A 5,714-nucleotide genomic window follows, 5' to 3' on the forward strand; every position below is an offset into this window, starting at 1 on the left:
AAGTGCTATTCTCTTTCCTCTCCTGTCAATCCCCAAAACCTAGTGGATGAAGGAGAAATGGGTGTTAACATTGATTTTACTACGTGTTTCTGTGCACCATCTGATTTTCCTGTTCGAAAAGGAAACAGCGACACAAACATTTTAACCTGCAGGGAAAAAAGGCGGCCAATTCGCAGATGCTGATTGATTTAAAAAGCCTCCTCCCACCCTCCCACTCCTCTTCCTTGCAATTTATTTCCCACTTGCTTTTGTTGCCGCCATGGCCAGTCCAGTTCTTGACCTCTCAAAGGCCCGTCATTGAGATTGAAATCTTCACCACATAAAATTTTATTTGAAATCAATTCGGTGACCTTCACCGCACAAAGGCAAACACATTGTCAAACCCTTTGCAGTGCGAGACACTGTGTTAAACAAGTGTTGCATATCTTGTATTAATCCGCCCTATGAAGTTAGAAATATTAAAGAGGTTAAATCTTCATCATGTTAATTTTTCACATTCAAGGGCACATGGTAACCTCTGTAAAGGGGAATTTTGATTAAAGATTATTTTAAGTGTTGTGAGATCCGATGCATGAATGTGCAACTGCACTTGGCTACAGGGTGGGACTTTATTTAACTGAATGTACAGTACACAGCGAGGCGAACCATTCCCGCCTCACATAGTTGCCCCAGGCTCCGTTTCACAGTAGACAGATGGAGGGAAACATCACCGCAGTATGTTCAATCGCCTTCATCAAACAACACACAAAAGCTTTTTTAACAGTCAGTTACATCTTGAGAAAAGAGAAAGCTGTCCAAGAAAGCCAAATGGAAATGGTTTAGGTATCCATCTTGGAAAAAAACAAGGGAAGCCTGTCATGTTGATATCTGTTGATGTTCGGCGCGTGTTTGGGAGCATTTGTGTTATTTGTGTTTATTTCGAGCAGAAAGTGACAGATAAAAGTGAGGAGGTGAAACATTTGTTCTTCTTTTGCACTACAAATTGATCCCTCACTGTGTGCTTACAGGAAGCAGATGTGTGATGTACATGAAACGGAGCAGAACAACAACACACTACCACTGTCAGACAAGTACACTATCATCAACACTTTTCCAACTGTGATTTATCACACAATTATCACTTTTTTCTTGCTTTTTCTAGCTTTTTATGACGAAACATGTCAGACATTTAAAGACATGAAATGATTGATTTACATACTGGTTTCACATTTAAAGGTTTGACCTCGTTATAAAGAAAAAGGAAAAAAAAAATCTGATCAAATTCCATTTTGCTAAGATTTTAAAGGCCACTCTTTTATACAAAACCGCAATACAGTCAAATAAATGTAACCTTACGTGGTAGCTTACAACAAACAATTAGCAATTATCTGTCAAGGACAAAGCTGATCAGGCAAAGTCACAGAGAAGTGAACCAAATCTGCAAAATTCTCAAATAAGCAATTAGTAGTTTACTGTCTGCAAGACTTTAACACACTTTTGGCTCAGTCCTAGTGAAACGATCACTTGTACCTGTCTCATACACAGAAAAACACACACAATAATTCTCCGGAGGAACATTAGATGAGAACATGTCAAATGACAATAATGGTGATTCAGAGGACTGGCTGCAGCCTAATTGGCGTCTTGCAGATGCATGTCACTCAACGTTATACCCTTCATTAGTCTCAAGGTTCTGTGTTTTGTAATGAATTTCACCTCGTTCTGCTTAAGCCATGCTTCAACCTGACAGGATAATATTGACACTGGTCATCTCAGCAACAGAAGAAAAATGACCTGAGATCTGTGATCGTTTCTTTTTACATTTTGATTTTTAAAATACTGCATCAGGCATCACATTAGGTCCAAGATTTGGGCTTGACTGTGTAGGCTTGATGTTGTACTCGTTTGAGACACACAATCAGGTACCGCAGATTTCTCTTGTAGTTGTAAATTGGAAAAAATTGCTTCTTGAATTGTTTCTGGAAAGATCTGCAGCGATAGCCCAGTAAAAGTCTAAGGAAATTCAATTTAATGGTGGGTTCAAGTAACTTTCAGTTTCCTGACAAATCAAGTTTATTTATGAAGCACAATGATAAAATAAAACGTTGACACCTTGCATGTTGTTAAGTTCATTACTGATAAGATTCAAAATCCTCAAAGCAATAGTCAGATACTCATCACCCTCTGATGCCTTGTGATTTGTGTCTCTCTTGTTTTGAGCCTTTTTGTCCCAGACATCACAGACTGTGATCTGCTGGCCTAAAGCCCTCTTGCTCCTCTATGTACTGCTGAGGAAGACACTAGAGCTGGGCATGTTGAATATTCAAACTGGACACGGAAGTTCAAATATTATTTCATTCACGGTGCATTTTTGTCTGTCTTGGGTTTCTATGAAATTCCTCCTCTGTTGTCAATAAGGTAAAAGCAAATATTGAGTTGTCCTCGCTCTGTCCACTCCATCTTTCTTGAACCGTTTCCTTTCTCCAGAGATACTCGACAAAGTGCGACTGAAAGAGACAAAAAGAAAAGATTGAGGCAATAGAGATGGTTTTGAGTCATTGTGGCAATTTTCAATGGTTTGTGAAAGTTTCCATGGATACAAACCCAGCCTGTATGGATAAAAAAAAAAAAAAGAAGCCTTTGTTGAGATGTGTCCAACTCTTCAGATGGCCAATGTATGTCTTATAGCAAATGATTTGGACATAGTTACACTGCTCTCTGTGAATGACAGTGGGAAACTTGAAGATCCAATTAAACAATTTAGCCTCAAATGCCAAAATATAAAATTAATTAAGAGTCCATACTGGCATTTAACTAGGTAGTGAACAAAGACGATGGTGCAGCAGTTACTGTTGTGGTCTCCTTGGACAAGTCATGCTGTTTAAGCTGAACGGATGATAGACAATGGCATTGGATTGAATATGGTCCGCAAGGAATCTATTCTTCCGCAAAACCTCTGGATGTTAATACATGGTGACCTTAAAATGTAGCTCTGCAACCTCTTCCTTCCTATCCCCTTGTCCGGCTGTGCCTGACTGATAAGGTATATTAGTGAGTGTGCTCCTTCTACCAATTATTTCTCTTACATGTGTGAATAACAAGTCGTGGATTTAGTAGGGGGGGCAGCGGCATGGATGATTAAAGGCAATGTTGAGGAAAAGGACTATTTGATCATATCTTAAAAAAAAAGGAACAAAAATCTTAAGCAAGATTCACTTTTCTACGCTTTTTTGTGACACATTTTTCCAGCAGGGCACAGTTTAATATTGTTGAAAACACTTGTTGTAATTGACTGTTCAGATTCAGAAAAGACAACCCAGTCAAAACTTAAATAAAAAAGGTGACAATACAGTTTCAGGGTCCCTTGAAAAAGAAAAATAATTGTATTTTCCCTGATTTTGATTTCGCCTGAGACGCAGGATGTGATTACGCTGTCACATCCTTCGTTCCCCCGGTGAAATTGTCAGGTTTTTGAAAAGCCAACACTGAACTGTGTTAATTTTCAGAAATAGAATTTCATAAAATTGGATTTCGATTTGGCTGCAACGCTGTTTACCCCTGAAACTCCGAAAATGTTTTGTGGACTCAAACACTTCACACACCACCTCCATCTACATAGCGGTGAGTAGATAATGAGTGCACTTTCATTGTTTGGTGAACTATCTCTTTAAGGTATCCTCAGAAACTAAAAGCAAAAAATTAAGCACACAAAATCCTGTGGGATGCTGTGTTTTCTCACTGGGAAAGAGGTCATTTTGCCTATGGAAAAAAACATGTCGCTACAATTACCCAGCAGTTGCCTTTAGGCCAGAGGTGGGGAACCTTTTACCTAGCAAGGGGCATTTAAATATTTAAATCGTCCGTTGAGGGCCATATTAAATTACTCAACACCTATATTTCAATAACCTCTTATGTTTTGACTGGAGATGCCTCAGGTTTCTGATGTCAGTTGACAGTGATGATGATGATGATGATGATGATGATGATGATGATGATGCCACTCACAGCTGGCTCTACCCAAAACAGCAAGTTAAAACAAATATTTGCTAGTGCCATGTAAATCTTGCTAAGACAGTGATTCCTCTGATTGTAAAAAAAAAACCAAAACAATCCCACAAACAAAAATGGCATATTTGGTGACATATGTTATTGTTTCAATGGAGGCCAGAAATGTCTTACGTTTTTCCTCCTGTTTTCTGTATCCTCTGTTTTATGGGATATATGTAATCTGCTGAGAAGATTCTCAGGGAGACAAACAAACACTTTGGAACTATTTTACTTTGTCTGATTCCAGCAGCAGCAAGTCTCCTCCACAAATGATCTATCCGATGATATCTAACCTAAGGCTTCAGCTTCGTAGTTATTAAACAATATTTGACTGCATAACATTATCTTAGTCCAACTTTGTCAGAACAGAGTCTTGAGAAAGCTGCTTGTTGGGCTCCCAAACTCAGCCAGGGATTGTGAGATGTACCCAAGTGCCCTGTCCTCGCAACTCATCAAGTGCGTCTGCATCTTTCCGGCTGTAATGACACCTGAGATTGGCCCTTTTTTTTGTATCACTCAGAACGCAAACTAGGCACAATCTCTTGGAAAGTGCAACACTCTGCATCTACTTTTCTTTCCCCCGACAGCCACCATGATGCTTCTCAGCGATGACAAGCATCACCTACGTGTGTTTCCTTCCTGCCTGTGACCTGACACTCAGAGAGGGAAGGGACCACCCTGACATGTAAGTCTATGTTAAAAACAATGTCTGACTTGCTTTTTTAATATTTAGAAATTGTCCTGTGGGTTGCGAATGGCCAGAAGGCTGCATGTGCCCAACCCCTTGTTAAGACTTAGGTATAATTTGGCGTTTAAACACAAACAGCCATCTGACCAAATCCTTTTATCTTCAGGGATGAGTAGTGTGATGTGAAATAGATAGAAAGGGACATGGTGACCAGGTGAGAGATGTTGTTTATGAAACCTTGCCAGGGGCTAAACTTGTTAAGATGAGGAGTTGCAGCTATCTGTTGTATGAGGTGACACCAAAGGGACAAGGGTAATTAGCTGTAACACAACCGGGGTCACGATTTGCCCTTTGAGTGACCATAACCTTTTATGACCCCCGTAAAAGCACCTGTTAAAATCTACCTCAGGGTATTTCGGGGCAGAACCGCAGCGGGAAAGTGACAAGTTAAAGATTTGTGGTCAGTGATTTTTTTTTTTTTTTTTAACCAATATTGCTCAGATTCCTGTTTGACATTGGGCCCTACGACCAGATCTATAGTGTCCCTTCAATAGGTTTTATGGTCTGAGATACACACTGTTAGACAAGATACAGCACTTTGCTGATCCTGAATGTCTCATTCACACCTCGGTATCATTTTAATGAGGCATTTGAGTTAATCTGTCACTTTTAATAACGCGAAATTTTCCACCAATTTCTCAGGTAATCTCTTGTTAACATTTTACCATTCCTTGCATTTCAAGTGTTCAAAGTGTTCACGGCAATAAGGGGAACCGTGATTGGCTCATACATAACAGGGGATATTTGACACCCTTTTATACATGGGAACTATGGAAACTGTGAACAAACCCATTATCGGGCTAATTCATCCTCTCCTCCCCGAGATGAGCTCTGCCGTGGCCTGTTGACACTCTCGGGAATGTCTGAGAAAAAGAATTTAAACCTCATCATTATTAAGAGGCGCCGAGGATACAGGACAGCTTCATTGGAAATGAAAAAA

The sequence above is a fragment of the Pleuronectes platessa genome, chromosome 8, assembly GCF_947347685.1.
Source record: "Pleuronectes platessa chromosome 8, fPlePla1.1, whole genome shotgun sequence".
Taxonomy (NCBI): Eukaryota; Metazoa; Chordata; class Actinopteri; order Pleuronectiformes; family Pleuronectidae; genus Pleuronectes; species Pleuronectes platessa.